The 21998-nt window shown below is 34.6% G+C and overlaps 2 long non-coding RNA genes and 1 pseudogene across 2 annotated transcripts; 2 read left to right on the top strand and 1 right to left on the bottom strand.

Moving 5' to 3' along the window:
* Positions 1-664: 664 nt before the first annotated feature.
* Positions 665-2696, bottom strand: LOC102015465 (annotated as a pseudogene).
* A 274-nt stretch (positions 2697-2970) lies between these two features.
* Positions 2971-12263, top strand: LOC102015781. The gene is made up of 5 exons (XR_262208.1): positions 2971-3056; positions 7862-8255; positions 10553-10613; positions 11658-11708; positions 12179-12263. It is a non-coding gene; the product is annotated as an uncharacterized LOC102015781 (long non-coding RNA).
* A 2460-nt stretch (positions 12264-14723) lies between these two features.
* Positions 14724-21053, top strand: LOC106149326. Its single transcript, XR_001235450.1, has 3 exons — positions 14724-14806; positions 18182-18243; positions 21024-21053. It is a non-coding gene; the product is annotated as an uncharacterized LOC106149326 (long non-coding RNA).
* The last annotated feature ends 945 nt before the right edge of the window (positions 21054-21998 follow it).

The raw sequence follows: 21998 nt of genomic DNA on the forward strand, positions 1-21998 counted from the left end.
AAATTCTGAAGTTCTGTGTCTCTACTTTCTTCGTATGAATTTTAGGTTTAATTTTCAGTTTATGTTGAAATGATAGCTCCGCAGTTAGTAAGGATTGCATTGAATCTGTAGGACTATATAGATCACATCACCACTTAACAATATCAAACCCCCTAACCATCCATCGAAGCATATCTCTTATTTATTTAAGACTAATTTCTATAAAGAATAGTTTTGCATTTTTCAGAGTATAAATATGTCACTTTGGCTAAAATGATTCATAAATATCTCTTTCTATGCTATTGTAAAGAGTAGATTTTTAAATCATATTTTCAGTTAGGTGAATAAAAATCAGTTAAAACTTTTGATTTTGTACCCCAAAATAATATCAAATTAATTTATTTTATTATGATTTTTTTTGATAAGACAGACCTCTGAAGAAAACAGAAGAGAAACTAACAAGCATATATGATGAATTATCAGTAATACAAATGCTACCAAATCAGAATTTTTAGTTTTTTTTTTTTTTAATATTTCCTTTTATTCTGGAGCAGAAGATGGAGAAAAGATGTGATCTTTTCAGAAAGAAATGACTCAAATCAGGTTGTTACTTTAAAGTACCACTCAAACATGACCATAAATTAAGTACTTCTTGTTTACCCACAGATACACAAGATAAACAACCGAGAGTTCAGATTTTAATTACACATTTCCTCTGTTATCAGAAGCTAAGACTCTTCTGCGACAGATAGGACAGGTAGAATTGTTTGATAGCCAACGATCAATGCAGTGGGCGTGGTACTCATGGGAGCAAGGCAGTCTGCGAAGTTTGTTGCCTTCTGTATATTCTCTTATGCAAACACAGCAGGTTTTTAGTGCATCATTTTCATCAAAATTTCTAATTGCCAAGTTGTCAATTTGCTCTCTGGTGAGTCCTCTAGGTGGGTCATCATCATCATCCTCATTTACGAGGAAAACCTGAGCCAGACTGAGAAAGGGTAAAAAGCCACTTTCACCAGATGTCACGGAGGCTGTACTCTGACCCTCTTGCCTGGCGTTTGCTGATGAGCTTTCTTCATTGCTGCTCTCAGACAGCTCTGAACTAGTTTCTGAACTTTCACCACTGGAACTGGAGCTAGGACTGGAACTCAAACTGAAACTCGAAATGGAACTTGAACTGGAACTAGAACTGCTCCCAGGCCCAGAAGTCCCTCTTCTACTCTGTGACTCTAACCTGGCCATATTTCCATCTGAAACTGAGGCACTCGGTTCTGAATGGCTATCAATGGCATTAAAGTCTCTTAGTTCACCAAAATTTGTCATAATCTGCCTTAACAAGGTCTGAATTGCAGTAGACATATTATTCTCACTTAAACCAGTATACAGCAGGTTATGAACGGGAATCCTCATCATGCTGACGTAGGTTCTCACTCTTGTCCGCCCAGAATGTGAAAATGCACGCCTAACATGTCCTTGTTCGCTTTCATAAGCAACAGTGCTATTCGGTGTCTGAGACCTTGACCGAGTTCTGCTTGCTATGCTATTTCCCTGTTGATTTTCTCCAGCGTGATCTCTTCTGACTTGAAGACGAAAGACTATGGCTGGAAGTCTCTGCCCCAATCCTGTGGACTCACCACTGCTGCCTGCATCCAAAGGGCCAGCTCCTTCAGGGGCCTGTCTCATTGCAGAAGCTGCAAAAAGACCTCTGCTTAGCAACTCAGGCCCAGTTATTTGTTGTCTCAGTGTCACATGGTTCAGGGCTCTGGAACTTTCCTCTGTCTCGCTGACATGCTCAATAATTTGAGCAGAGAGACCATGATGAGATCTTCGTGGAATTTCTCTTCTTGGACGCAGAGTTGACCTACTCCTTTCAGCTCTGGCTCTGGTCCGATGGTCTGTGTGGCTTCTTGCCCTCCTCTGGCGCCTGATCAGTGCTATCAATGTTCCAGTTGAATTTTGTCGTGACCTGGATGGTCTTGCAGATGTCGATTCACAGCGTCGATTTCCCACTTGCCTTTGGCTATTGCTTGCTGTCATTTCTCCACGAAAACGTCTTGAAGATGATCCATTTTCACTCTCTGGGTTGTGGCTCCCGTTGTTTTCGCTAACATTCATCTGAAAACTGAATCTTAAATCACCGGTGTTAGTCTGGTTCACTGCTCTCCCAGGTCTGTCTCCACTTCTTGTCCTATTTCTAATGCGTCTGACAGAGTTAACCCAGTCCATTGTGGAGTCACCGTTAGACACATCATGTGAAGAGACCCCATCTGCTCTGTTCCCACCTGAGTTTTGTGGCAGGGGACCCCCGTTCGTTTGTTGTAGTCTTCTCAATAACTCTTGCTCGGTACTTTCACTAGGGGTCTCTAGCAAATTATTATCGGTCATAAGTCTGCAGTCTTCCTCACTCAAATTATTTACAAATTGGTAGAAAGCTTCTTCCCGATCCGATCGGTCCATCTGCCTTCTGTGTTGTGGGGCAGACTGGTGGCCACTCCCTTTATCATCAGAATCTGAAGTTTTCCACCTTAATGCGCAAGTGAAAGATTATCCGATTTTAGGATCATGATTTGTCTCAATTAGTACGGGCATCCCCGCCGAGGCTCTTCCGCTTCTCTTGTGCCTCCACTTTCAAGCGCCCTCGAATGAGCTCTGTGTAGCCAGCGGAGATGTCTCCACCCCCAGGATCTGCCCACGCACGTTGCTCAGGCAACGATTGTCTTCTCCTTTGTTACCAAGCAGCGACCGCTTTTAGTTCTAATAGGTTTTTAGAGCACTGTTTAGAACATTCTAGGAGCAATCTGAAAGCAGGGATAATTTTCTTCTGTTAACCTATGGATTCCTTTTGTTTTCTTTTTTGTTTTGTTTTCTTTTTTTTTTTTTGTCTTTTTGAGACAGGGTCTCGCTATGCAGTTCAGGCTGGCCTTGAGCTCATTTTGTAGCCCAGGCTGGTCTCGAACTCGCAACAATGTCCTGCCTCTGCCTCCAGCGTACTGCGATTACAAGCATGCGCTACCACGCCTGGCCTTATTCTTCTAATTTAATTTCCTCCTTGAACTTTATATTCGACATTGATACAGGTAGAAACAACATACCACCTCGTTCGACTCTGACATGCAGGGCAAAGCATTTCATCTTTCACCATTAAGCACACGAGTTTTGGGTTTGTCGTGGGTGCCTTTAATCAGGTTGATGAAAGTATAGAGTGTTTATTATGAGGAGTGGATGTGAGATTTTGTAAAGTGTATTCTCTGTATCTATTAGTATAAATGTAATTTTTTAATCTTATACTATTAAAATAATAATCATATATTACATCAGTATTCATATATTAAAACAAATATGTAATTATCAGATAAGTCGCAGTAGATTACTGTGAATAGTCTTTTATAAACTATGCTATTACATTTAGTATGTTGATATTTCATTCGAAAATTTAAAATCTATGGTTTTAAGGAGTATTTTCCTCAATTTGTTTTTATTTTAATGCATATATCTACTTTTTTGTCTCTATAAACGATCTCAGAATACGAGGCAATGTATTTTTTCTCTTTTATATTTGAGAAGAATTTGTGAAGGATTTGTACTAGTGATTTTTGAGTGTTTGATAAAATTCACCATTAAAGCCACCTGGGCTAGGGCCTATTCTTTTTTTTGTGTGTTTTTTGTTTTTAATTACTGTCTCAATTATAGTATTTATTACAGAACTATTTGTAATGTTTTATATTTTCCTTTTACTCATTTGAATTCTTCCACAATTTAAATGTCTTCTTTGCTGATAGCCATATGTTCTTAATATTCACTATTAATACTTTAAAGTTTAATGTGGTATTCAGTAGTTTACTCTTTCAGATTTTGCCATCTGAAATTGTTTTTTTTTCTTGATCAGTACACTGAAATGCTTATAAAAATTGTTGATTATTTTAAGAAATTTAATCTTTGTTCATTCCCATTCTCTATTTTGTGGATTTCATTAATTCTCTATTATTTCTTTTCTTCTGATTGATCTAGGTTTACTTTGCTTTCTTTTTCAACTGTCTTAAGATGGGTCTATATTATTGATTTGGCTCTTTTTTGAAGTTAAACTTTTATAGCAATGATTCCCCTCTAAACACTCCTTAAACTCATCCCATAAGTGTTAGCATATTGTGTTTACATTTTCATTTATTTCAATATATTTTATAAATTTCCTCATGCATTATTTGATCTGTTGTTATTTAGGCAAATATTGCTTAATTTCCTTGTATTTTTGAAATATTCAAATTTTCTCCTTTCATTTATTTTTCACTAAATTCGATTATGGTTGATCAATATACTTTATATGATATAAATACTCTTGACTGTGCTAAAGCAATCATGGTCTAGTATAATGGTTTATTTTTAAGACTGTCTTAGATACACATATTAAAATGTGTGTTTTGTTGTTAGATGTTCAAAATTCTACTTGGTTTATAGTATTGTTCAGTTTCTCTATGTCTTCATTGATCATATTCCCCATAGTCCTGACCATTATTGAAAATGCAGTATTAAATACTGATTGGTATATTCACCTTATCACCTAAATTCTGTCATTTTTGTTTCATATATTTTGGTAGTTGGGTATGAGGTGTACATATGTTTATAATAGTTATTCCTGTCTAATGGATTCATCATTTTATCAATATAAATGTTTCATTTTACTGTATTAACATATACTAGTTTGTTTTATGGCTACTATTTAAAAGATGCATTATTTACCATTCTTTTACTGTAACATTAGAACTAGTCTGTTTTCCTTGATGCTACCAGGACATTCTTTCCATCTTTAACTTTACACATTTGATTCTGATGTGGTAAGTGAAAATCTCTTTGTGCATTAGCCTACTTGAAATTCATTGTGCTGCTTGCATGTGTGTGCATCAATAGTGATCATCAGATCTATAATTTTTTTTAGCAATTATTTATTAATACCTTTGTTTTACATCTTTTCATTCTGGCTTCTTTTGCTGTCTCTAGCACATGTTTGTTTGGGCAAATAATGGTGTGACACATTTGCTAAGGTTTAATTTTCTTCTCCCTATTCTTTAAATTACATAATCTTGATTTATTTTCAAATTTCTTACTTGTCTGCTACCTGAATTACAGGTTTAAGCCTGCCATTTATTTTTCATTCTTTAGTTTAAAATTTTTTTCAACTCCAAAATTTTTATTTGATTTTAAATACAGTTTCTCTTTATTCTCTAATTGGTGAGGTATTTTTCTTATGATTTCAATTTTATTTTTCTGTACCAGGATTGAACCCAAGTTCTTTCCACTGAGCAACATCTCCAGCCTTGTTGTTATTATTATTTTCTTATTTTAATTTTGGGACAGGTTATCATTAAGTTGATCATTGTGCCCAACTTCAGTTGAATTTTTTAAAGCTATGGGTTAATTGAACATAACTATAATAGTTGCATTGAAATCCTTATTTGCAAACCATATATCTGAGCACTCTGGAAGACCATTGCTGTTATTTGCTCTTTTTCTTACACATAGGTAACTTAGTCACTTTCCTGTCATGAAGGCACAATACCTGACACCCACATTTTGAAGGATCAGAGGTTCATTTACAGTCGATGGTTGGAGGCTCCAAGGCAAGATGTTGTAGTTGAGGGGCATGGCAGAGAACTTGCTGCACGTGTCATAGAGGTGAGAAAGCAGGGAACTACAGGAGAAGCCAAATGGGGACACTGACCCTTCCAAGTCATGCACACAGTGGCACTATTCTCTGAACAGATTCCAACTATTAAGCTATGATGCTACCATCACCAGTTTCCTTCTAAACACATCAGCCTTTGGGGGACATTTTGGATGTGAACTGTAGCAATAGTCTTTTACTTTTGAGGTTTACTCCAACCATAAAAGGAATCTTCTTAGCTCTTTATTTTGCTGAATCTCTTCATTCAATTTCTCTTTGCTCTGATGTTTCACTTCTTGCTACCCTGGAGCAACTGGTCTCCTCTGAATTGATTTACTCCCAACAATTTCATTATTTTTGAGTGATCTCTTGGCCTGCAACTTCCCCAAATTTGTTGGGGAAATAACATCAGTTCCCTTGGGAGGAGCTACAAAGTTCTCTGTTCTCACCCACTTGCTTCTTTCTTTGCTAGAAACTTTGACACTGCACAGAAGTGGAGAACTGGAGAAAGCCTGATTATCTTGGAATGACAACTCTGCTCTACAAGTAGGGCTGATTATCTTGGTGTGCACCTTCCAGCATGAATGATCCACCCAACTAACAATCTGGAGGGAGGGAAATTGGCTTCTAGTATAGCCTTGTCATGAGCCAACTAGCACCCACACAAAAAGTATGCACTCTAGAGCAGTGGAGCCACGAACCTTTGCCACACTTGCTGAGAATACAGGTACTACAACCTGGAATTAGAGGCAGTGCTGAGAAACTGTAACCCTAGGCTGGGTTTAGGGGAGAGGGATCCTCAACGTTTTTGCTTTACAACACACAATAGAACCCCATCACACTGAATTAAAGGAGCTGGTAGAGGAAGAGAGTCATGCTCAAACATCACTTTCATTGACCCTTAGTAGATTGATTGTGTAAATGCTTTTTTATTTGATCTATATCCTCAGTACAATTACTAGAGTCTTAGTTGACTTTCATAATTATGAGAATTACTGTTGATTTACTGGGAAACAAGTTAATTGGTGAACTCATAATATCATGCTGAATTATTGCATTTATTTAGAGACATATCATAGGTTTTATTAAAAGAATATTATGTGACTGTAGCAATGTTTGCAGTTTGCTTTAAGTTACTTTAGTGTATGGAATAAAATATTATGTGTTACTTAGGGTCCTAATCAAGAAGGAATAGTCAGTGGGCATCTTAATAGAAAGGTAGCCATCCTGCAGTGGTTACTGTGAATTTTCTTTTCAGATACCAACAAGCATCAAACACTTGCTATTTTGCATGTTAAATGTCAAGGATCAATTAATTTTTTAAAATAATTAGTGAATAATTAAAATAATTGTTAAAATACATTTTCTTTCCCTAAAATAACTTTAGAAGTTCTCCTCAGTCTTTCATGAGCAGGGTTAAAAATAGCCTGGGAGCCTTAACTTTTTCAGATATCACCTAAAACTTATTCTCTACCTGAACCCAATTCCTGGCATTGATTTAGAAGAGGTTAGACTTCAGGATGAAGACTTGAAAATGCAATATATTTATCACAAGACATTATAATATTTTGTTTGAACAATTCTTTGAGTTAACATACCTCTGGTACTTAAAATCAGAAATTTGGAATTTCAGGAAATGAATTTTACACTGTGTTTAGTGCCATATTTGATAATAAAAAAAACTGTTCTCATAGAATTATGATATTAAAATTATGGAGAACAGGGTAACTATAATTCTCAGTCATTACTTTGATGACTAGATATCCATGGAAACTAAGATTTATCAAGATAAAATAGATCAAATAAAGATTGCACCAACAGTAAAGGCAGACTAATTAATTCATTTATTTATTCAAAAAACATACCTTCTGATCTCCCAGGATATTGTGACACTAGACTATTCCCTTTGATTATAAAAGAAAATAAATTAGTCAACAGTCTGAGTTAAGGCTTCAGTGTATTCCATACTATTTAAGTGATAAAGTAACATACTTTATCAAATCATTCCATTCATATTATGCTATAGAACAGAAAGCTTTCTAATCCCATATATAATTACATATTGCACTCCATTTATAGTTGACCATTATTTGCTTTTGAATACTGTGTCATTTAGGGTTGTCTAAGAGATGAATCAATAGAAAATCTGTGTATAATTATGCAATGGGTTTATTATGTAGGTTTACAGGATCAGAGGCAGGGGAATCTAAAATGGCTGTCTGTCAGATTAAAGGTAGAAGAATCCAAAATGGCTGTCTGTGTGCTGGAGAGCAGGGGATCCAGCAGTTGCTCATCCTGAGAAGATAGAAGCTTCAGAAAAAGAGGAATCAAAGATGCAGGACCAGCTCAAGATCTGCAGGCCTAGACACTCACTGAAGAGTCACCAGGGAGCATCTATATTAGAATGTTGAAGAAACTGGACACTAATGTCCAAAGGAGACAGCAGCAAAGTACAAATCTACACAAGAAGACTGGAGAAATTAAAACTTCAGCACACCTCCTTCTTCTTTCCCTTTTCATTCTATCCAGACTACAAGCCTCTTGGTTGGAGCCAGCTACAACTGAGATGGGTCTTCATCCCCACCCCTAGTTTATCGGCCTACATGTTGGTAATCTACAGGTATACCCAGAACTGTGCTTTGCTAATATGCTAGATTCTCTTAATCCACTCAAACTGCTATACCATAGACCCTTAGAAAGGGTCTAGTTTTTGGTTCTTTGATGTTGTAGTTACCTCTACTGAGAATATAATCTCATTTAGTTACCAGTTAATAAGTAAATATATCAGATAGTCAACAGAATGTGAAGAAAAAGACATCTGTTATCTTCTTCAGAATATAAAACTGATAAAACTTCATCATCATGATCATTAAACAGTTTGAATGTTAAATGTCATTGGAGCCCTATGCTGGAAGATTTCTCTTCAGGGGATTTTGTTTATTGTAAAGATGACTCTTAGGAACTATCATTCATCTTTCAAAACAACAACACTATAGTACCTACAACAAATTCTATGTAAAATATGTCTCTGTCTTTTCAGCATCTTTCTCTTCTATGTACAATGTCAATGATTTTGTGGGGTTATAATCCCTTTTTGAAACTGTACTATGGTGCACCATGTGCTCAATTATTGTTCAAATAAAGAGATGAACTATCATATGTGAAATATATATTTTCTCTGTTACATTGTCTTTCTTTGGCTTGGTGCAGTTTTCTTTGTCTTTGCCATAGCAAACACTTGTATCAAACCTAAGGAAAAGATTATGTTGGGTTGACCAGAAAGAGCAATTTATTTTATTGATGTTTTACTGTTACAAGCAAATGTGGATTTTAATTATCCTTTAAAATTTTTATCAATTTTCCTTAGCAAGTTTCAATATTACATGCTGCAGTACATATTATATGGCTATTAGAGGTATTCTTAGTATATGGACAGAGTAATAAGGAGTAACTATCTCAGTGTAAGAAGATAAAAATATCCTTAGTTAATGGCACTTTTTAGTAAAATTTCCACCCCAATTCCCTGAGTCACATTATACTCAGAAGACTTTTAAAACACAATACCTTATTTTGTTTTAATGGCAAGCATTTCATAGCCTTTAAAGTCCTGCTAGTATAATAAGCAATGAAGATTATAAAACTGAGGATCCAGTGTCTTTGACATTTCAGACTTCTTTCAAGGATCTCAAAGAAGGTTTTGCAAGGTGTTTGTATAATCATGTTTTTGTACAATTTGAATAATTGAGAAATGTTAACTGCAAACAATTCCTACTCTGGTATATTTTCTTCCTAGCTTTATTCCTCTTCAGCATTGGTATTCTAAAGAGCAGGTAAATAGGATGTGAGTTAGGTATATATTTATTTAGTCTTAGTAGGAAATGTACTTCCATGGGTCCATGGTCACTTCAGACTTAAAAATTATTTTTCTTATCTCAATGATAATTGACATAGGAGAATATTCTACAACCTGCTATGTCAGCTCACTAAATATTTCCACACAGAATTATAGAATCCAAATAGCTATTTGACCTGGGAGTATGTGGGTAGGTGAAATGATATAATGATTAAAATGCCTTATGACAGCCAGGAATTGTGGCACATGCAGGTAATATCAGCATTCTGGGAACCTGAGACAGGAAAATTCCAAGTTTGACTTCAGTATGAACAATTTAGTGTACTAAGTGTACTGTCTCAGAATAAAAAATAAAAAAGGGTTGTGTATATAGCTCAGTATGAAGGCCCCGGGTTCAGTCCCCAGTATGACAAAATAAATACTTTGAGACAAAGTGCATCTGTGGAAAATTCTTCTAAATCTTATAGTTCAGAGATGAAATTTGAGCACTTGCCTTATATTTCACTTATTAATAATGAGTTGCAAAGCTGAAACTTCTCTAAACTAATATTGATAACATATTTCCAACAATCACGTAGAAAGAAAAGTGAGTTATTCATTATTCTCTAAGTAGACAGGGATTTACAAAGTCTGTTAACATATGATGAGATAATGAAAAGTGAGCATCAAGTTCATGAGAAAAACTGTTATGCCAGGCAATTAATATGATGAATGTCGTGTGACTTCTTTTTGGGTTTTGGCTTCTCTATGGTCATTTTCATAGTTTTCTTTGTTTTTATTTTCAGCTTTTTAATACTTATAATTTGTTTTCTGACTACAAGTTGAAATTGTTTTAAATAGCTGTAATTTTTAAATGTTTTTAAAGAAGCAACTAAAATTGAAAAAAGAGCCACTTCAAAGCCTGCAAAACAATAGTCTATCATGGTAAAACTATTGTAAATTTTTATTAGGTTAATATTTTTTAAATGAGAAAAGAACACACTAAGTTACTAGTGACTATTTTAATAATACACACATTGTAGAAAAATGTTCCTCATATTAAAGAAGACATTTGTGTCTTATAGGATGAAGATAAGCCCAGCCTCTATGTAAGATCAAAGCGTGCTAAATTCTAAAACATCACAGGTAAAGATGAATGCTGTTTTGGTATTTGTCATTATTGATATATTCTTTGAAGGATTAAGTAATCTTACAGCTCTTGAGAAAATATAATTATGTATTGATATCTTAAATTTAGTGCTTAAGCATCTCATTCATATTTTACTCTTGAGTTAAATTTATTTATTACTTAAATATATATTTATGTTTATGTGATTATGGTCATTTTGAAATTTTAACTCATACCTTTAAAAGAAAAGCTGAACAAATTAGAAAGAAATAATTGCTTCTTTCTATTTTACTATGAATTCTGACTTTTAGAATCTGTATTAAGTTATTATTATGTAAATGTTCAAACATAAATCAATTATTTTGTTAATTCTAAGATTGGCTTGCTAATATATTTATTTATAAATAAAGAGAAAATGATTATTTTTATCATTAAATTATACCTTTTGAAATTCTAAATAAAAAATGTAGCATTTGACATGTTCAATGATATATAATAGTCAATGAATTCAACATAAAAATTAGTTCTTACTTTTAAGATCTTAAAATTTGTAGCTGTTTCCTAAGCTTTAAATCCCTTAGGAATCGATGAATCTTGTTTGAGGATGCCCTATTATTTACACTCATATGCTATTAACCACCAATAATTGTCATCAATATTTAGTAAGTGGTAGTTAAATTTCTAGGTATATTGTATATATTAATTAATTAATTTTCCACAATGTCTATCGCTTGTAGATATTCTTACTATCCTTAATATACTGATATAAAGGATATGGCACTAGGGTACTTGTGCAAAGTCTACAGTGTGTACCTATCATGTTGAAAATTTGAGTACAGATGGTTTAGTTTAAGAATCCAACCACTTAAATACAGTGCTTTAAGTATTGTCACTATTCATTTTGAAAAATTCTTTACCCTGGTCACCATTTGCTATCACTATAGTTATTATCTAGGTTCATTGCATTATTTTCCCAAAATGTAATCCTTCTCAAGCTTTCTGTCTTAGTCAACTCAAGCTGCTACTAAAAGAAAAACAAGTTACACATTTATTTCTTATAGGTCTCAAGGCTGAGAAGTCCAAGATCAAAGTATCAGCAGATTTAGTTTTTGGTGAGAGCCCTCTTTCTAACTTGCAGAAGGTCATGTTGCTCTTCTGTTCTCACATAGAAAAGAGAGATTTAACTCTGGTTTCTCACAGTTTTGTATAACAACACTCATTCTATTATGGGGCCTATACTCTCATTATCTTTTTAAGACCCAATTGTCTACCAAAAGCCCAAATCCAAATACTGTTAAATAAGTATTAATGCTTCAGTATATAAGTTTTTTGACCATGACCATTTAGTATCTAGCATCATCTAACTGGGTTTCTTTCATCCATTTTTCTTTGCCTTCTCTACACAATTGCCAAATACTATTTGAAATAGATTGATTTTATCACATCATCCCTTCTTTTAAAATTTAGGATAAGCACAAGCATCCTTAACAAGGTTTACAAAATATTCCATGACTTGTTCCCTGTACTACCTTGACTTATCTCCAACTTCCTTTCTTCCTATCTCCTCCTGAATTACCTTGAGCCTGTGAAGGTGCAATGGAGGATCTGTTCATCATTGCTCATGTGCCGCTCCTAGTACTTTGCCTAAGTAATATTAACCATGCAGCCTCCACAAGAAGCATAAACATGGTAAGTTACAAAATAGAAACTAGAAATATGGAATTAAGTCATCTCAATCTTTGTAGAATTCAACTTGTCTCTTAAAACAGAATATTTCATCTCCAGAAAATTCTATTTATATTTCTCCTTCAATATACCTTCCATATTCTTTGGACCATTTACCTTGAATTAGTCTCGGAAGGAAGTAAATTAGTTCCTCCTTTATGCTTCCCCATAGTATTTCACAGAAAGAAAAAAAAAATCACATTGCATGATTTCAAACTATAATACAAAGCTATGATAATTAAAACAGTTACTAGCATTAAAAATAGAGCGCATTAACCCATGTAACAAAGTAGAGAGTCCAGAAATGAACACACACTGTCCATGAATAACCAGCTGGTTGTTAGTAAAGGTGAGGTGCACAGACATGGGAAAAGGATCATTTATTCAATAAATGGTATCAGGAAAGCTTGTTGGCCAATGTAACCAAGTGAAATTGAATTTACACCACTTACAAAAGTCAACTCAAAATGGATTAAATCTTAAATGTGGGAATATTGTATTAGTTAGAAATAGATGTAATATGAAATAAATGTATGAGTATACAAAGGATTTTCTAGGTAGGCTTACAAGATCAGAAGCAAAAGAGTCACAAAGACCATTCAGCAGGTGTGAGGCGGAAAATTGCAAAAGGGCCATATATGCACAGGAGAGCTGGAGGATTACCTAAAGGTGGAAAGTAGAAGGCCTGAAGCACACCTAAGAGACTCGTGCAAATCTGTTGGGAAAGCTGAAAGGTCTGTGTCGAAAGGCTGAAGATGTAAGCGAAGGAAGTAAAGACAAACTTCCAAAGGCAGTGGTGCAGACTGAAGCTCCTCCATGGAAAAAAAAGGGAAAATTTCCTTCTTTTGTCCCAGGCTACAAACCTCCTAGCTGATGCACCCATATCTGGGATGGGTCTCGCTTCTTCAGTGTGTGGCTTGCTTGTCAGTCAGCCACAGGCACACCCAGAACTTCACTATTGTGGTAGGGGGTTCTTACTCAAGTTAAGTTGGTACATTACAGTTAATGATCACAAAAATGAAACTACTAGAAAAGCAGCACCACACTGATCTGGAAAATGAGTTTTTGGATTTGACCCTTAATGCAACAGTAACAAAAACAAAAAGTAGAGAAAATGATCATGTCAAACTAAATAGGTTTTGCACAAGAAAGCAAATAGTAGTGTGAGGACACAGACTGTGGAGAGGAAGAGAGGATATGTAAGTCACATCCAAAAGGAAATTGTATGTAATGTATGAGGGACTGAAACAACTCAACAGGTGTAAAACAAGCCAGCTAAAATGAACCAGAATAGACAATTCTCAGAAGTGAAATGAATGGCCAACAGATATGTGAAAAATGCTCATCATCACTAATGATCAGGGAACTCAGAGGTAAAATCACCATGAATTATCACCACACAGGTCAGGAAGCCTTTTATTAAAAAGATAAAAGATAACATGATAGTGACCATATGGCGAATGGGGAAAACCTATACATATTTGTTAGGAATGTACATTTACAACCACTGGGAAAAAACTCAGAAAACTAAAAGTAGAAATGTTATATGACTCAGCAATCATATTTTCAAATATTTACTTACAAAAGTTAAAAACACTTTGTCAAAGAGACATCTACTCTGTTTTTTTTTTCCAGTACTGGGAATTGAACTTATGACCTTGGGCTTGCCAGGCAGGCGCTGTGCCACTGAGCTAAATCCCCAGCCCCAAAGAGACATCTATTCTCTAATGATCATTGCAGTACTATTCCCAATAACTGGGTTATAAAATCAGCATAAGTATCCATCAACACTAAATGGATGATTAAAGTGTGATCTATCTATCTATCTATATGTAATGGAATGCTATTCTACATTAGAAAGAAGAAAACTCTGACTTTTGCATCAAATTGTGTGAAATTGGAAAATATTACAGTAGGAGAATAAGTCAGGGACAAAAAGACAAATACAGAATGTTCTTACTAATATTTGGAAGTTAGAACAAACAGACTCATTCTACTCAGTAGTAGAATGGTGGGTAAAGAGTTGAGGAATCAAAGGGTAGATTTTAAAGATTCTCACCACAGAAATGATCAGTATGTGGCATGATGGATATGTTAATTAGCTTGACTTAGTTATTGCACATTGTACTTAGAGATTATATTTTACTCCATCAATATATAGAATTATACACTGTCAATTTATAGTGAAATAAAAAAAACTAAAGAAAATGCATGATCTTATGTTCTTAGTGAATGAAATCATCTATGACAGCTTCAGGAGGCAGAGACATAACGAGCTGAAATTCATAAAATGTGATAAATAGCATAAAAACATTCAGAAATATGTGATAACAGAAAAGAGGTTGTATAATATACTTTGGATGGAAAGAATTTAAATTGCTTCCAATAAATTTGATTTCCTAGGTGTTAGAAGAGATACTCTGAGCGAAGACCATGGGAAATGGTAATGGGTTGAACTTTATCAGTTTTGAATTTCCTTTATATGGTAAGGCTTGATGTTTGCTGGTCATTCTTATTAGAAATATGTTATTGCGATGGGTATAAACAAACCCTTTTACTTGAGAACACAAAAGGACTCAACTACAGAATTTGCCAGTGGTAAATATTGTATTGATGATCTCCATTGTCACTTTTTGTTATTCTTTAAATAAGCATTGAGTAGTATTACATTAGCTCTCAGAAAGGATTTTGAAATACTAAATGAGCTCTCTTTTGAATAGAAAAAGTGAGGAGCTTTCACAGGTGGCAAAACTTATTCGTAACAATAAATGGCTTGTGGAAAAGAACTGAATATGTGTACAGAAATTAGAGCAAAGCTTTTAAAGTAGAGAATTAAGAGTTGTAGTACACGCTATATTTCTGGACAGAAAATACCACTTTTGATCATCTCTGTTTTCATAAGCATAAATGAGGCATGGTTCTCACTGAAATAATTATAGATTGTTCTCACCCACTGTAAAACATAAGGTATGTGTACATGAAGAGCAATTTTTAAATGGAAGAAAATTCATACTCTCCTCCTCAAAAAAATTAAGTTGTAGTGCTTTTGAAAAGTGCTTTACAATTTTAAAAGTAGGACTTACACAGTGCTTATAGAATCTTTACTCACAATAGCCTATTTATGGAGAATTTCAGAAACTTGTATTTGACTTATTAACAATTGTATTTTATTAAAATAAGAGAAGTTCAAAAATTTTCAAGACTCTGCAGTGATCTTTATTCTAAACAGATTAAGATACTACAATACTCACAGATATTTTGCAGTTTTTATTTTTACATTTGTATTTTGGATAGAAATGCCTTTGGTTGTTCCAAATGGTGTACTGGTCTTTAACTTACACAAAATGGCTTTCATTTATGATTATAATGTATAGTATTAGGTAATTCAAAATACCAGAAGTGTCAAGATGTGTTATACTTTTCAATTACTCAACACAATTTCCTCAAAGCATGATATGAGATTTTAAAATTTTAAGTCAGATAAACAGTAGGGTGTGATAATGTTGTCTAGGCAGGTTTTTAATGTCTAAACTAGTACAATAACAGAGTCTTTGAAACAGAGTCCTAGAACCTCCCAGCATACAGATTTCTATGAAAAGCCATTGGATTTACAGTGCTTACCTACTTGACTCTTACTGTCCATGGACCACACTCATGAGTGCCCTATTGTGATTCTCTCACCCACGTCAATGTGGGCAAAGTGCCGTTGATTTAATGGAGGCATTTGTATTTTGAAATCTGACCCTCCTGTTTGGTACAAACAGCAAATTTCACTCATGGCTAACAACTGACTGCTGTTGTAATGTGGCATATTTAGGACTAGAGGACTATAGGTCTCTATGAATCACTGTTAGATGATGTGTATTAAGAATAACTTAACAATAAACTTCCCTCTCTCTGTCTTTCCCAGTGGGCTCTCAGGCTAGGGATCAAATCCAGGGCCTTGAGCATGTTAGATAAACCCTAAGCACCCAGCCACACCCCATTCTACAATGAAATTCTTTTAAGATACATACCACAGAGAGCGAAGGGTAGAGGATAAATAAATGAGTGTGTGGAAACTGGAGCTGGTCACTATTTCAATCCTGGTCTCCTTGCCTTCTACCTTTGTGATTCTAGGCAGATAACGTAAGCCACCCAGGCCTATTTCTCCATCTCTCAAATAGGAATAGGTATAAAATAACTTTAACTTAAAGAGTTGTCATGGGTATTGAGCAACATCACTAAAACTTCAACATCCAAAAATCCCTCACAGTTTACATATATATATATTTCTGTGGGAATAAAGCTGAATGAATTTATTTACTGCAAGTAGTGTGACTGTTAATAATACACCTTGTTACCGAAGTATTATTACATCTGATTACAGAACGTCACTCCCTGTTCCTGAGTTAAGCCATAAATTATTATTGTCCCCTCTCTCCCTTCCTCTCACTTTCTAAAATCTAAAATTTCTAAATGCTGAAGCTACCTGTTGTTTGGAATGAATGTATAATATAGCCCTTTATTTTAATGAATTGTTGTGGATTTTGAGAACTTCTCAGAATCAAGTTAGTGATCCTAAATTAGTTAAACAAAAGTCTCAAAGACACTAATTGTAACTAACACTCACTAACTGCTTACTTGAGGTCTAGCACGTTTCCTGGAAGCCAGCCCATGAAATCACACTTCTATACATATTCCAAACAACAGTGAAAGTGAAGACTGCAATAGTGCCACATAGGGAGAGCTGACCTAGGGAAAGAAGAATCAAGTATTTCTTTATTTATTCCTAAATCCTAGAGCCTTTAAAGCTGGAAATAACATGGATAAACTTTTGTTCTGGTGAAACAGATGCATTCGAGTTAGTGTGATTCGTTACATTTTGTTTCTTAATAATGATGCATGCATACTGCTTACCTGCTTCACACCTTCCCCCACAGCATATGATTTTCTTGGCTCCCTGACAGTGGTGAAAACTGTATAGAAAATCTGTTCTCAAAACAATTCTATTAACCACAGACCCGAGGAATGTGAAAAAGAGAGTGTGTTATAAATATGGGGATATTTATTAACTTTTCAGCAAATTATAGTCTGTCTCAGCTTCATCTGGTCACAGCTGTAAATATCTATTTTAGTAACTTTTTCTTGTGGATGCAAACTTAGAGAAATTACTTCAGTGATTTTATGGTGGTTTTAAACTATTACTGCCTTTAGTATGATTATCCTTATATCTTGATAAAATTCAAGCAAAATTTTTAATAAGTGAGAGACAAAGTAACTCTCAGTTCACTGGTTCAAACTTGGAGTAATATAGAAGGCACAGTGTGATTCATAATCAAGACATAATACGTGTTAAAATTTTCAAATTCAGTGTTGTCAGATGTGAAAGTTCTAACTAATAGCACATATCTCTGGTATAACAGCTCTGTCCTTCTGCAAAGAAGACATCTTTCTGTGATGTGGTAAAAGGTTGTTTGTTATATCTAATTGAAGGATTCAGATTTCAAGCTGTGTGTAGGTGATACATGAATTTTTCACTCCTGCTGACAAACACATTGACTACTATGTAATTCTTTAAATTGATCCAATCAAACCCATGCTGTTTATGCTTTTAATTGATTAATTAAAAAGGCATTTTAAAACTTTTAATCATTCCATTAGACAGGGACCCCCTTGCTTGTTCATGCCCAAGCCAGCTGATGCAAACACTGGCTTTTTAACCTATGAAACCCACCAGATGGCACTTCAAGTTACTTGGAAGCAAACTGTAGACTATGGGGTCATCACAAATCAAAAGGATAGTCTTATTTTGGGTGCATGCTGCAACTGTGTAGCTGGAGATGAATGGAGATGTCCACTCTTCTTGCTCCCTCCCCAGTGTATAGATCATCTGATGTTCCAAGCCCACGCACGGTGATTCCTACTGGATTAACAAATACCGTAAGTCCTTGATTTATGAATGCATTCTGGAGAATGTTCATAAGTTGGATTCATTCATAAGTCTAATGAAATGAGTCTTATACACCTTTGCCACAAATATACAGTGTGCATTGCTTTGCACTTCTTAGCAGTCCGCTCCATAGCACCACTGCTCTTTTTCCTGCTTCCAGACAACCGGATTGAGCATTGTACTACCGTGCACTACCGCACTGCACAGTAAGCACACAGCAACACAACTGTGATAATGTCTGGCAGACTCATGAGCTACTTCTGTGATTTGTTCACATCCCTAAATTTTAAAAATGAGAGGTCCATTCTTATTTGTGGAAGTTTTCAACTTGCATGTCTTTAAGCCCAAGGCTTGCTGTATAAATTATTCCAGATCAAACCCATCACAAACATGGCATTCATCTTAGAGATAATTCAAGTGTACATGAGATGCTATGTTTTGGAACTGGAGTTTTAGAATCTGATTACAAAGCTTTGGTATGCCAAAGGCATGGGTGGGAGAAACTTGGAGTAGTACAGAAGGCACAAAATGATGGATAATGTCTGTTCTCCATAAAGAATTAAAAAAATACTGAAACCAAACTTCTACCATCACCATCCACTAGAAATTGCACATATCAGGGATATGTTTCCAAAAAATATTTCTTTGCCCTAAATTCTAAACAGTTGCTATGGCATTGTGAATTTTAGAAGTATATATGCAAATGTAGAGTTAACATGTTTTATTACTTAATCTTTTATAAACATTGTGCGATTCTTGAAAGTTAATGCAGAGAAACTCCATTTAGAAAGTTGGCTCCTGCTGCAATATATATTTTTTCAAAGACTAAGGGAGCTTGGATTAATTCACACTTGGTCTGGGCAGTCCTTCTCTCTAGTCTCTGTGCTACTCTATATATCTGTATTTAAACAGCAGCTTCAGTATAAATAGTGTTATCAAAATAAAAATGATGACAATTAAATGACTATTGTCCAGGAGGAATAGAGGGCCAGAGATATAGCTTAGCAGCACAGCACCTACCTGGCAAGTGGTCGGTCATGAGTTTAATTCCTGGTAACATGAAAAAAAAAAAAAAAAAAAAGAAATGGAAGTAATTTTTAAAACTCACAAGCAAAATATAAAGCAAAAGAAAGTTAAATTCTCATGTGACTAGGCTTTTTTGTTCTAATAGCTACCATTGATAAAGGCATTAGGTATATTAAAGAATGGGAAAATATATTGGAAATATCTGAAACACAGAAAAGATAAATATTTAGAGTGAGCAATTTCTATATGCAAGTAAAAAGGTAGAAAAAAGGGCATGAATCTCAGTGGATAAATGCAAAAGGCTAGCAAGTATGCTTAAGATGACACAAATCATCAGGAATCAGAGAAATGAAAATTGAATAAAAATAGCATTTATTATTATATTAGGGGCTTTAGGTAGGGTTAGAATTCTGTTCACAAGATGAAGAGAGGTGGCAGAGATATCTGGGTGGAAATGTACTACTGTTATCCTTCCTGTTACACTCACAATGTATATAGATAGGCAAATCTTGGGAGAGAGGAACATAAAATGCACCCAGAGGTGTAGAACATTTATACGAATTGTCCACTTTGTGTCTTCATTTTTGTATAATTTATCTTTCTCTGGAAAATCCTATCAGAGTTGAAAGAGATCCAGAATTATGAGGTGCAGGTCCCATGAGTGAAACTAGTGAAATGCTATCCAAAGAATATACTAAGGAGAAGAGGGGAATTTTTACTTTAGGACATTGAAATTATATGTTTTTTGGAACTCATGTTGTCAAATCATGTGATGGGAAAGGGGGATTGAATGAGATTAAATTCCCTCTAGAGAGAGTGCAGAAAAAAAAATTTTTAAAAAAACAAAGAGAGAGTGCAGTATGCAACTAACTAATATTTTATGATGAAGAATAAAAAGTCCAGGGAAGATTTAAGGTATTTTACTGCATGTAAATAAACAAATAAACAAAATGAAAAAAAATTAAATCTCAGAAACCAAATGATATAATAATTACAGGCAAATCTGCTTTACAAAATCAAAATCCAACTAGTAAAAATCTCCAGTCTCTGAAAGACATTTTATTCTTTTTATTGTTGCTGATGTTACCCAAGAACCTCTTCAGTTTCAAATAGGTATTAAATAGAGCAATTAAAAAATTCTGTGAGTAAATACTATAAAACAAGTCATCCTCCTGTTTGCTGATATTTATCTCCTGCCAGCTGCAACACTGTTGGAGACATCAGGGCATATCTGAAATTTTTATTTTTGTGATATAAAAATAAGACTTGTACAAAGAAACAACAGTATTTAACCATTCTTAAGTCAGGAGCAAAAAGGGAAACACTGGGACCCAATACCTGGATCTAAAATGGTTGTTGCAGGCTGGGGATATAGCTCAGTGGCATAAGCACCTGCCTCTCAAGCGCAAGGTCTTGAGTTCGATTTCTGAGTCCAAAAAAAAAAAAAAAATAAAAATAAAAAGGTTGTTGCTATGACTACTTAAATCATCTCTTAAGGCTCTGTTCTTTCCTTTGATGAATTTTTTGGAAGTTTAGTTGCCCTAACAACAGTATTTGCACTCAAATAGGGAGTTTAATGAATTTGTTTATTTGCAAAGATCCTCTCTTTCTTGCTTTCTGCATGTTTTTTCAGACACGAATAAAATGATAAAATATAGATTGAAAAGGATTTGAAATATCATTTGTAACTCAGATAAAATAGAAAACTTGTGCTGGGTATTCTAATTTTATTTTTATTCGCAAGGAGAAGACATGGATTTTTAAGAAACTGGAGCTGTGAAAAGGTATGTCCTAGAGTTATCAAATATCATTTGATAAAAAAACTAAGAAAATATTAGTTGGATTAGAATGCATATATTTGTATACTTTGAACATTTTAAGTCAATAGTATGACTCATATTTTAAAGGGCAGGACATCTTTTTTTATACTTTCATGTGCTTGATACATTTTATTCTAATTTTCTAATGTTATTTTTATACTAGTAGCCAAAAAGAAAAGAATATGTATATTTATATTTAAGAAAATATTGTTTTGCAGCCACAACCAAAAACACACTCAGCCACCTAATCTTTGATAAAGGGGCCAATCAAACTCACTGGAAGAATGATAGCCTCTTTAATAAATGGTCCTGGAAAAATTGGCTTGCTACCTGCCAACGACTGAAAATAGACCCAAGCCTATCACCATGTACCAAACTCAAGTCAAAATGGTTCACAGATCTCAATATTAAACCAGAAACACTAAATCTATTGGAAGAGAAAGTAGGTAAAAACCTTGAAGACATAGGGGTAGGCAGAGAGTTCATGAACAAAAACCAAATTGTACGTGAAACACTTGAAAGAATCAACAACTGGGATCTCATCCTACTGAAAAGTTTCTGCACATCTAAAGAAATCACCAGCAGAGTCAAAAGAAAACCCACAAACTTGGAAAAAATTTTAGCTGATTGTCCCTCAGACAAAGGGCTTCTGTCTAGAACATATAAAGAATTAAAAAATATCAGCCCCTCCAAATTCAAAGACCCAATCCAAAAATGGGCAGCAGAGATGAATACACACTTCTCAGACAAGGAGATACAAATGGCAAATAAATATGTGAGAAAATGTTGAACATCATTAGTCATTTGAGAAATGCAAATTAAAACAACACTGAGATTCCACCTTACCCCAGTAAGAATGGCTAGCATTAAGAAATCAACCAATAACAAATGCTGGCGAG

The sequence above is a fragment of the Chinchilla lanigera genome, unplaced genomic scaffold (genome assembly GCF_000276665.1).
Source record: "Chinchilla lanigera isolate Chin_1 unplaced genomic scaffold, ChiLan1.0 scaffold00042, whole genome shotgun sequence".
Lineage (NCBI taxonomy): Eukaryota > Metazoa > Chordata > Mammalia > Rodentia > Chinchillidae > Chinchilla > Chinchilla lanigera.